Raw genomic sequence first — 11855 nt, forward strand, 5'->3', positions numbered from 1 at the left:
GCTGTTTCTGTAATGGACAGAATTCCAACAAGGAATGGATCTGTAGGATGAGGACTAAAGAGCTGAGGCATCTGCCAAACTAAGAAGTGCTTGCTTAAAATAGGAAATATCATTCAGCCTTGTTTTCATGACATTTTGCAATTGAGTTTTATGAACTATGTTTATCCTGTGAGCATCTAGAGAGGTACAAGGAGAATCACAAAGGATACATTTTAAAAATCTAAATAATCATAAGCCTGCTTTAGTAGTTAATGCACATATGCATGAGGACTGAAAGATAGTAATATGTTTCCGCTATTGTCATTCATTATGATTTCATACATTATCACAGTTGAGTAAGGGCCAGCTCAGACTGATGTGCATTTGAGCATATGGCTGTTTGTCAAATGAGCCACTGAATCTGTTCGCTTCAAACATGTCACTTTACCAGAAATTGACTTGTCTGAACAAGACAGTTTGTTTACTTTTATTGTCCTCAAATTAAACTACTCTCTGTCTGACTCTTCCACTTGTCTTAAATGTTTGATTAAACACTGGGAGAATTGTCAATATCACTCAACTTCTAAGTCATTAAACAACCTAATCCTTCACATTCCTTGGGGCTGAGGCCATTTTCTTTCAGATTTCTCAGAGGCACTGTGGGGTTGTGGCAGGTGGCAGGAGGGGTAGGGCCTTTACCTCTGCGTTGCAGTCTGGTGATCCTCCTCTCTGAGGGAGGTGTGGGGCTTGGCTAGAACTTGACAATTCACTAAAGGCTAAATCAGAAAATACATCCTGAAGCAGATGAAAACCCATGTATATAGTTGCTTCGGAACAGCTCCAGCTTACAGCTGTGTGCTCATACCTGCTTCCCTCAAATGGACAGGCAATGGAAAAACTTGTCATGCTTAGTCGTGATCCCTGTTGTTGAAACTGGAACGATTAATATAGTCTCTTGAGCCCAAACACCTGTTTGCCCTGTATCCCCTACCACGAATAATCAGTCTTCCCATCATTATGATAGGCCTGTTGAGAAAATTGCCCCTCTTCTTGGTATAATTTTTATGCATACTCCAAATGAATATTTAAACTGTGGTTTGTCAAGAGCTATGTCCAGTTGTTAGGTTTGCACAATGGTATGTAAGGCATAGGCAAAAGTGGGTCTTCATATAAAAATAAAATGTTTGGAATTTCTCAGCTTCATTCTAATAAAATACCAAGAGCCCATTCTGTTCCCCTCCCCCGCCTTTTTTTTTCACACCCCTCATCACTAATATATGCTCCAAAAGAAGATAATTATCATAAGGCATCTATATGATTACAGATTACTCGATTGTAAATCCTCCTTCTTTGGCAAAATGATGTGATTGATTTTGGAATTCGAACCTCTTTGTGATACACCATTTAGAAGTGACCATTTCAGCACAGGCAAAGGGGACTTAGGCACAGATAGAGGAAATCACACTGAATTGCCAAAGATTATTTTAATGGCTCCAACCCCTTCCTGTTACAGTAATTACAGGAACATCTTCAAACTCTTCTCTGAAGAACTTGTCAATTGAAATAGGAAATGTTTTAATGAATTGAAATTATTTAAAAATTTGTATTAGAATTTTCAGGATGAATGATTTTTGTGTTCTCCTCCCGTTTGTTAAGTGTAAGCAGTCTTTAATGCATTTTCCTTCTATAATATGCATAGTATTTATAAGATTGTATACAGCATCGTGTTGCATAAAAATATACCTCTTTAGGATGACCGTAGTTTTAGGGAAAATATGCACAAACCCGCTCTCTAAAAAGCTACATTTCAGAATGACGTTTCTTTCTTTTTGAACTAAAAAAAAAAGGTCTGGTCCTAATTTCTGCCTGTAAGTTTAGGTATATGGTGACAAACACCAGACTATTTTATACATCAGAGGCTAGTGATGCATCAGTTTCCTAAATTCTAAAAGCCCTGTTAGTGTTCGCAATGGAAATAAAGATTTTGCTCAAGCACCTGCCTGAAACAGAAGTCCTTCTGACACGCTGCATATAACCTCTCATTAAATCAGCATGCAGAGGACTAACCAGCAGATGCTGCTGACATGAACCCAGATGTAATCTCTTTAACCTTGTCCTGTAAGGCGCACACAAGTCGTGACTGGGGAATTCAAAGTAAATTAGGTTGTGCATGAGTCTATAATCTAAATTTAATTTGATTAAAATGATGCCTGATTTGTGTTTGCAATGAAATATTCCATTGCAGCTATTTGCAATATATATATATATATATATATATATATTTTAATTTGTACCCCTAGGTCTATTTTTTCACATCCATGTCCATCTTATTTTTAGTTTAAGATGGCCAGTTTTTCATCATTGCCCAGCCCCCATACTCTTAAAATAAAGCTTTTAAAGGAAGAAGATAAAAGCAAAATCATGCTTTGTTTATCAAAATAATCCACTGTGATGGCAAACATCTGTTTCAGGAATTGTTAGGTAAGTGGTCACTTTGTGAGTCCAAATATTGTTCTCTATGTTGCAAATATTTTCTCTATATTTAATGTCAGACTAGTAAGACTCCTTTACTACCCATAAGCTTTATCCTGCAATTATTTTGTTAAATGAAATTAATCATTCTCATCAACACAATTCCTCATGGAAATTCAATAAGCGATAATAAAAAATCATCAGTCATTACTAGAATTCCTCTGTTATGTTTTGACATTCCTTGTTCCTTTTCTAAACTCTCTGTTTTTCAGCATGTAATTCCACTTTCTGAGAATAACGTGCAGAAAGCTGAAAACGTCTTATCTTCAGCTATTTTTTGAGCTGGAGCTGAGTTGCAGGAAATTTTACAATTCATTTCTTAAAGCTATGGTTCTTCTTTAACATCTCCACTCTCTTGCCAGAACCCTCAGGGGTTCGAATGTGCTAATGTTTAGCAGCCTCCAACTCTTTCCGCTGATAGCTGTCACCTAGAGATTTGCTGCTGGGCCTCAGTGTGCTCCTGAGGAGGAGGGTGCAGATGTGGGCTGAGATGGTTAGTATTAAGGAACTTTAGGAACATAATTAGGAGGGAGAAAACTGACAGGAGGCTCCTGGTGTTTACTGTTTGGGGGTCTCACTGCACTTCCGGGTGAGTGCTCCCTGCTAAGGATTGCTTCTGTTGTTGATTGGTAAAAAAGTCAGTTCTATTATGAACACTGAGAACAGAAGTTTGTTCTTTGCTGTCTTAACCTAAAGCATTTTCCATGAGCAGTGGTGGAATTAGAATGCATGCTGGATTAGGACTCCAGAGACTGGAATTGTAATATTGTCTCTGACCATTTGGTACCTAGCTGTGTGGCTTTGGGCTAGTCACTTACTTTATTTAATTAAATTAATTAATTTATTTATTTACTTATTTACTTAAAGATTTTTTTTATTGGGAATTGGGGAAGGGGATCAGCCAAGTTGTTGTCCTTCAATCTTAGTTGTGAAGGGTGCAGCTAGCTCAGCTCCAAGTCCAGTCGTCATCCGGCCACCTGTTGGCAGCTCGCAGCCATTCAACTCAAGGTGCTGTGTTTAATCCTAGTTGCTGGGGAGGGCGGGGGGGTGGGGTGGAGCCCACCATCCCATGCGGGAGTCGAACCGGCAACCTTGTTGTTCGGAGCACATGCTCTCACCATCTGAGCCATCCTGCCACCTGTTGGCAGCTCAGCGGCAGCTCAGCTCGGGTGCAACTCACTGGCCCACGTGGGAACCGAACCGGCGACCCTGTTGCTCAGAGTTTGCACTCTAAGCAACTGCGCCACCTGGCCAGCCCATCTTTCTCCCTTTATATATTATTTTCTGCAGGAAAATGACCTACAGGAGTTCCTGTTTATTTCTCCTTTCTATCTCACTTGGCATAGTAGTGTTGTAGTTGTTGGACCAGTGAGAAATGGCAGTGGCAGCCTGCAGGCAAATTATTCCATAGGGACATTATCCCAGAGCCACTGTGGAGGGAAGTGATTAGTCTGAACTGGAAGCAGTGTCCAAGCAGGGCAACAGTGTCTGGCCTTGCACTCAAAGGAGTAACTGGGGTTTTGTGGGCTGGTCCCCAGATACTGCAGTGCCCAGCACAGGAGGCTGCCTGCTAGGATGGCTCCCTGCTCTGAGCATTCTCCCATTATGTGAGTGAAGCGCAGCTGGGAGGGAAGATTGTCTTAAGCTGCCCTGTCCAATGAGGTAGCCACTAGTCACATGTGGCTCCTTAAATTTCAATTTTGATTACTCCAAATTAAATAAAGTTGAAAATTCAGTTCCTCACTTGCACCAGCCACATTTCAAGTGTTCAATAGTCATATGGTTACCATATTGATGAGTGCAGCTATAGAACATTTCTATCACTGCAGAGAGTTCTATTGGATGGCACTGGTCTAGACCAGGGACAGCCTCCATCCTATGTGCTGCAAGTTCTCACTCAGGTGTACCCCAGACTCTGGACAAACCTCTGTGGGTACTGTCCCTTTACCCCCACTCCTTCCCTTATGTCCACTACTTTGCAATTGCAATTATGTAGCCAGTGCCTTAGGGAACCACCATTTCTTTTTCCTTTCCCAACTTTGGCATTTTTCCTTGACTGGAGGCAGATGTTGTGTTTCACAAGAAACAACAGTCGGTTCTCTTTGTTGCTAAAATAGAAGGGAGTCCAGCCTTTGGGGGTCCTGAAAGTGGGAAAAGAATACAAGGATTCCCACTGGAATTATATATCTCGATAGCCTACCTTTCTCCATGTTTACTAAACAAGAACTTCTTAGCAAATTCTATACTTCACCAATAGGAGACTAACTCCTCCCAACCTCCCAATCAGGTTCGCATATTTGTAGCTTTTGGGGTGAAATTCATGGGGACATTTTGAATTTTGGTTATGGGGTAATGGGGATCTTTTGAATTTATTTTTACACTTTATTTTATTTTGACAATCAATATTATTTTATAATTATTTCATGTGTACAACATAGTGGTTAGAAATTTATATAGTTTAAGAAGTGATCCCCCTGACTGGTCTAGTACCCATCTGACACTATGCATAGTTATTACCTTATTATTGACTATATTCTCTATGTTGTAATTTACATCCCTGTGACTGTTTTGTAACTACCAGTTTGTATTTCTTAATCCCTTCACCTTTTTCACCCTGCCCTCCAACCCTCCTCCCATCTATCCCCGATAAAGTTAGTACCCATCTGACACTGTACATAGTTAATACAATATTATTGACTATATTCCTTATGTTATACTCTACATCCCCATGGCTACTGTGTAACAACAAATTTGTACTTCTTAATTCTTTCCCTTTTTCACTCACCCCCAACCCCACTCCCATCTGGCAACCATCAAAATGTTCTCTGTATCTATGAGTTTGTTTCTGTTCTGTTTGTTTATTTTATTCCTTATATTCCACATAAAAGTGAAATCACATTGCATCTGTCTTTCTCTGTTTGGCATATGCTACTCAGCACAAAACCCTCCAGATCCATCCATGCTGCTGCAGATGGCAAGAACCCACTCCATTCCCTGGCCGAGATATGTACCACCTCTTCTTTATCCATTTACCCATCGATGGACACCCAGGCTGCCTACACATCATGGCCATTATAAACAATGCTGCAATGAACACATGGATGCATTTGTCCCCTCAAAGTGGCATTTCGGGTTTCTTCAGATAAATACACAGAAGCAGGATTACTGGGTCCTTCTTTGTCTTTTGCTATAGACTTTGTTTTAAAGTCTATTTTTGTCTGGTATAAGTGTTGATGCTTCAGCTTTTTTGTTGTTGCTTCCATTTTCATGAAATATCTTTTTCCCATCCCTTTACTTTCAGTCTGTGTGTGTCTTTCTATCTGAAGTGAGTCTCTTGTAGGCAGCATATATGAGGGTCTTGTTTTCTTATCCATTCAGCCACTCTACCTTTTGATTGGAGCATTTAATCCATTTACATTGAAAGTCATTGTTGATAGATATGTAGTTATTGTCATTTTATTATTCACATATATATATTTTTTTTAGCTGAGCCATCCTGCTACCTATTGGCAACTTAGCGGCAGCTCAGCTCGGGCCAGGCATCGAACTGCTGTTGCTCAGAACTCAAACTCTTGAGGGAGCTCTTAACCAACTGAGCCACTCGGCCGGCCCCTTATTATTCATATTTTTTATCTTTCTTTTTTTTTCATCTTAAAGAAGTCCCTCTAAGGTTTCTTATAATACTGGTTTGTCTTTGGGTTCATCATGTTTGGGACTCTCTGCACTTCCTGAGCTTGTATGTCTATTTCCTTTGCCAGTTTAGGGAAGTTTTCATTCATTATTTCTTCAAATAGTTCTCAATTCCTTTTTCTCTTCTCCTTTTGGTACCCCTATGATGTGAATGTTGGTATGTTTGATGTTGTCCCAGAGCCTTGGTTGCAGTTTGCACATCAATGGGAGGGATTGACCCTTAGTCTGATTGGTTGTGAGGACTGGCTGTGACTGCAGTGGAGGAGCTGTAGTGCAAGACCTGACCCTGCAGAGCAGGGTTTGCTTTATCAGGACTCTGGTGAATGCCCAGTCTGCCCTTTGAGTATGTTGTCCTTGGAAGTGGCTGGGTGATGTTTCAGCTTAGTGCAAAGCTGGCCACCAGGTGTGCCAGCCCCAGAGCCAGCTGGGAGGGGCCACACCAAAGGCCAAGTTTAGCCACAGCCTGTGCCCTGCCCAGGGCCACCTTGTATGAGCCACAAAGCAATCCACAGATGTCCACTGCCCACACTGAGATTAGAGGTGCCTTGAGAGTCCAATCTGTGAACTGAGGCTGGCTGTCACTAATGCAAGGCTTAAGGCTGCTCCACCAGGGGTACAGAACATGCTAAAGCCTGATGCTGCTTGTTTGGGTCTTGTGAACCTTTGAAAGATTTCAGGAAAGTCCGCAGCATGAACTAAGACAGGTTGTTTGTATGGAAAAGCCACTAGAAGTGGCTTGGATGTTTCCAAAAGTTGGGTGAAGCAAGGTCTCAGGGAATCCCTGGGGCGGGGCAGATGAGAGGTGGTAGCCAGTTTGATGGAGACTCAGATATGGCAGCTGCCTGCATCTGCATGCAGGGAGCGGGAGGGCTCAACAAAGAAACAATGGCTTCTGTCAACTCCTCACTCCAGCAGAAAGCTGCCCCTCCAGCCCTCACATGGAAGCCAGACAATTCAGTCCCACCCAGAATGTCCCTGGCACCTTTCAAGCTGCTGCCCCAGAATTGGAGCTCAGAGTGAATGAGTCCATCAGTAAGTCCATGTGCGGGCCCTTTAAGAGGAGCGCCTGGGACTCCAGCCACCCTCCATATCACTCAGCCACAGTGTCCACTGGTTTTCACAGCCAGAAGTTATGCGGACTTCTCTCCCTGACACTGGAACCCTGACCCTGGTATGAGGCTGGGACCCCTAGCTTCTCTTGGGGGCACCTCTGCAGCTGAGATGTCCCTCCCGATTTTTAATGGTCACATGTGGGTGTGGGACCAGCCCGTTCTGTGTCTCTGCCCCTCCTACCAGTTTTGTGGTGGCTTCTTCTGTATGTTTGTAGTTGTAGGGCTTCGGTTCAGCTAGACTTCAGGCGATTCTCAGTGATGGTTGTGTGGTTTAGTTGTAATGGATGTGATCCTGAGAGGCAATGAACACAGCATTTACTTACTCCACCATCTTGACTGGAAATCCCTGAGGTCTTTTGAATTTTGAGGGAGAAGGTCATGAGCACCTTTTGAAATACCTTAAATTTCAGGCTGCCATTTGTATTTGTTTGTAATGCTAATAGAGATTTTCCTATTTAGAATGGCTTATTAATATCAGAAATCAAGCCCTTTTATTAACAGCAGGACATCTTAAAACAATCACTGGTCATTGTTAAAGTAAGGAACAGCTCATTATTTTTCATATCTTAAAGATTGAACCCTTCACCATGATTAATAAAGGATAGTTGTTATCTGCTTTGGTCACAAAAATTCATGTACAAAAGAAACACTTTGGCAAATTAAAAGTAAAATGGTAGCATGAACACTTGTATCTGCGCTGCTAATTAAAAGACTTCACTTATTAGGCCTTGAGGGGGGAGGAAAAAAGAAACAAACAAGTATAATTTGCCAGATTAATTTTATGGTCTGTTCTCTTTAATCAAACTATACCTCTTAGTGAAAATGACAAATCTGGGTTGTCAGAATATGGTAGATAAGGAAGATAAAGGTCATATATTTTAATGTCACAGAAGGCCTTATTAAAGGAACCTTGATTACACTAGGTACCCATGAAACATTAATTAAATACTGTCTGAAATAATTAGGTTCAAGTTACTGATGGTTTAATTAAACTCAGTTTCTTATTTTATAAGAAAACTAAAGGTCCAGTATCTCTGTCGGCAGCATAATTGATAGTATGTCAAAAAGGCAAAATAGTAACCTTGACCAACCATGGCGAGAGGGTGATATGGCTCACGGGTCTGTGTGCATTGACGCCGTTCTCCATGGTGGTCTGCGCTGCTGTGAATACCTCATGATGTGTGAGCCTCTGTAACCTCTCAGCTACTGGGTCACAAAACATGGGTGCCCTAGACTAGGGGACATGGATACAATACAGAGAGAATCCATCACCTAGGGCTTAAGAAGTTTATGCTACATGTGTAGAAAGGTGAGATGCCTTGTACATGTACCTTCTCCTTTTTAAAAATATGTCCTGCCTTTTGTCATCTCTGCCCATTGTATCTTGGAAATGCTAGGCACCCTTTCTGATCACTTGAAATCTGCACTGGGTGGGTATTGTGGCATTGAAGAACACTGTCCTAAGCTCCATCCCCATATTTATTTAGTATCTCTGTGCCCTAACTTTCATTTTCTACTTTAGTTGCATATTTTGGCAGTTAAGAGCATGGGCTTAGGAATCAGACTGCAGGGTCTGACTCTCAGCTCTGCTACAACTGTGTAACCTTGGGCTAGTTACCTTTTTCAATGTGTTTCCTCATCTGTAAAATATTATATGTAATAATAGCTACTTAATGGGGTTGTTATGAAGATAGTGCTTTAATGTATGTAAAGCAGTTAACACAAATGAAAACTATATGGTGAGCCTTAAAAGGGGGCAAAGAACATTCTGTGCTTGGTCATGGGGATTTGAGGCCCCAGTTGAACTAGTTGGTGAATGCCAGTAGAATGCTGGTGTAAAAGAACTTGAGAATATGCCAGAAGATGATACAAAAGCAAAAGTGGAGCTGGAGATTTTATAGGCTGATGATTTGAAAGGAGCTTCAGGTCTGCTTTTTTTGTTTGTTTGTTTGGCTTTGTCTTTTGAGTGTCAAGCTGAGCAAGCCTCTGTGATGAGGACACATCCAGGGTTGGTGATTTGGGTAAGGAAGGAGAACAGCATTAGTCCAACTCACCACACTCTAGGACAGCCAGCTCTTCTTTCACTTTGAATGAGACAAAAATAGTCAGGATAATCGTTTTATACTTGTAGTTTCTAAAGTGCTTTCACACACATTATCTTATTACACTTCTCAACAGCTCTGTGACATAGTTACTGCTAGTAGCTCCATTTTACACGCGGGGGGAACTGTGGCATGGAGAGGTTGTCACACTTGTATAAGTTCACACTTAGCTCCGGGGATTTTGACTCTTACGTGCTATGATTTCTGTCTGAGACACCACCCTCCCTGAGCTCAGCCCTGTGTGTGGGGGTAGGGAACCAAAGCATGCGGGCTCAGTCTCACCAGTCCCTGTGAGCTGCCAATGGATTTGACATTAAAAAAATATTTTATTGAGGAACAGCCATGGTCATTGGTTACACATTGCTTTCATCTACAATGGCATAGTTGATGCTTTTAAGGAGGGCGCAGCTCACAGTGGCCCATATGGGGATCAAACCCGCAACCTTGGTGTTATCAGCACCACGCTGTAACCAACTGAACTAACCGGTCACCCCCAAATCATGAGTAAATATTAATTACATGTATGCCACATCATCATGTAGTACGATAGTTGGTACTCCACAGTCTCTCATAATTGAAAGAAAGTAGTGTTATTGGCCAGATTGGAGCACAGCAATCTTTACCCCATGAAAAATGAACTTTTCTGATTATCGTCCTACCACTCATTCTCCTATCTGGGCCTCAGATGTGTGGTTTGTCTTGCTGTTGCAGCCTTCCTTTACTCCAGAAGTCCTGTAAATTTAAGCTGAATGGCTGACATGTGTCCAGAAGAGTTAAGTGTCACTTTTTTAAAAAAAAATTTATTGGGGAATTTGGGAGGGGAACAGTGTTGGGGTATCGGGGAAAGGGAACATTGTGCTTTTCCAGGACTCATGAGGTCTGAGTCCAGTCGCCACTTTCAATATAGTTGTGGGGGAGCGTAGTCCACCATCCCATGCGGGAGTCAAACAGGCAACCTTGTTGCACACTGAGCCATTCGGCTGCCAGTTGGCAGCTCGCAGCTGCTCAGCTCAAGGTGCTGTGTTCAATCTTAGTTTTGGGAGGTGGGGGGGAACAAAGGGGGTGGGGGAGGAGGAGCGCAGCCCACCATCCCATACAGATGTCAAACTGGCAACCTTGCTGCTAAGAGCATATGCTCTCACCAGCTCATTGGCAGCTCAGCTCAGGCGCAACTCACTGGCCCATGTGGGAATCTAACCGGTGACCCTGTTGCTCAAAACTCGTGCTCTTAACCAACTGAGCCACTCGGTAGGCCCAAGTGTCACTTTTTGCTACAATCTTATCCTTCTAGCTCTCTAACCCCCCCTACTCCAAACATCTCTCAATTTATTTTGTTCTACATCTTTAATTCCTCACCACTGACCATGTTCCTCATATCCACATTGATTGAAAGAAAACCATGGACTGTGAACACTGGCAGGAGCCTACCTGGTATGACTACCTCAAAATAAGGACAGAAACGGAAGCCCAGAAAAGAGAAGTGATTTGCCCAAGGTCACACAGTACATAGTTAGTGGCAGAGCAAGACTAAAATCCTCACTTACCATCCTCTTGTTTGATAGGTGAAGATTTTAGTCTTGCTAAATCTGTTGCCTCATGTAAAGAACTTCAAGTTTTAAAATCATTGACACACTAGAAAAATAATGTGAATGCCTGCATTCTTTTAAACTTACTGTATATCTTAGCAATATACTTTACAAATAAAACAGAAGAGTGGTAATCTTTATTTTCCCCCTTTTCAAATATCCATTGGCCATCGTGAACTTTTGTGGCTTTCTTTCCTCATGGCAGTTCTAGTAACTCCCCAGCTAATCTTTCACACATATATTTTTAAAATAACGTTCTTCTTTTTTTAAGATTTTATTGAGGAATTGGGGGAGGGAAAAGCGTTGGGGAATCGGGGAAGGGGAACAGACAAGTTGCTGTCCTTTTGTTCTTCAGTGTAGTTGTGGAGGACGTCGCTTCACTGGCCCATGTTGGTATTGTGATCATTGTGCTCTCCCCGGGTAAGGCAGATTGGTCGCTGGCCATTGGACGGCCGCTCACTGTGGCTCATGGCAGTTCACGACGGCTGCCAGTCGCTCACACTGGCTGCTAGCTGCTCAAAGCAGCCCAGCTCCAGATTGAGCTGTTGTTCACCATCTTAGCTGTAGAGGGTGCAGCATCACTGGCCCTCATGTGGGATCTGAACTAGTGGCCCTGCTGCTCAGAGCTGGTGTCCCAAGCCAACTCTTAACCAACATGCCACTCGGCCGGCCCAATAACGTCCTTTTTGAAAAAAGACCTCTTTAACCCAGCATATTGACTTTTTGAATATTGGTAGTAGTACATATAAATTCAAAATCCCACAACCTCCTGATATGAAACCTCTAAACCCAATTAAACCTCTGGAAGTTGACAATCGAAACCTAGGAAAGAAGTTTCAAAGCCAGCCAGGCTG

This window comes from Hipposideros armiger, unplaced genomic scaffold (assembly GCF_001890085.2).
Source record: "Hipposideros armiger isolate ML-2016 unplaced genomic scaffold, ASM189008v1 scaffold_908, whole genome shotgun sequence".
NCBI classification, from domain to species: domain Eukaryota; kingdom Metazoa; phylum Chordata; class Mammalia; order Chiroptera; family Hipposideridae; genus Hipposideros; species Hipposideros armiger.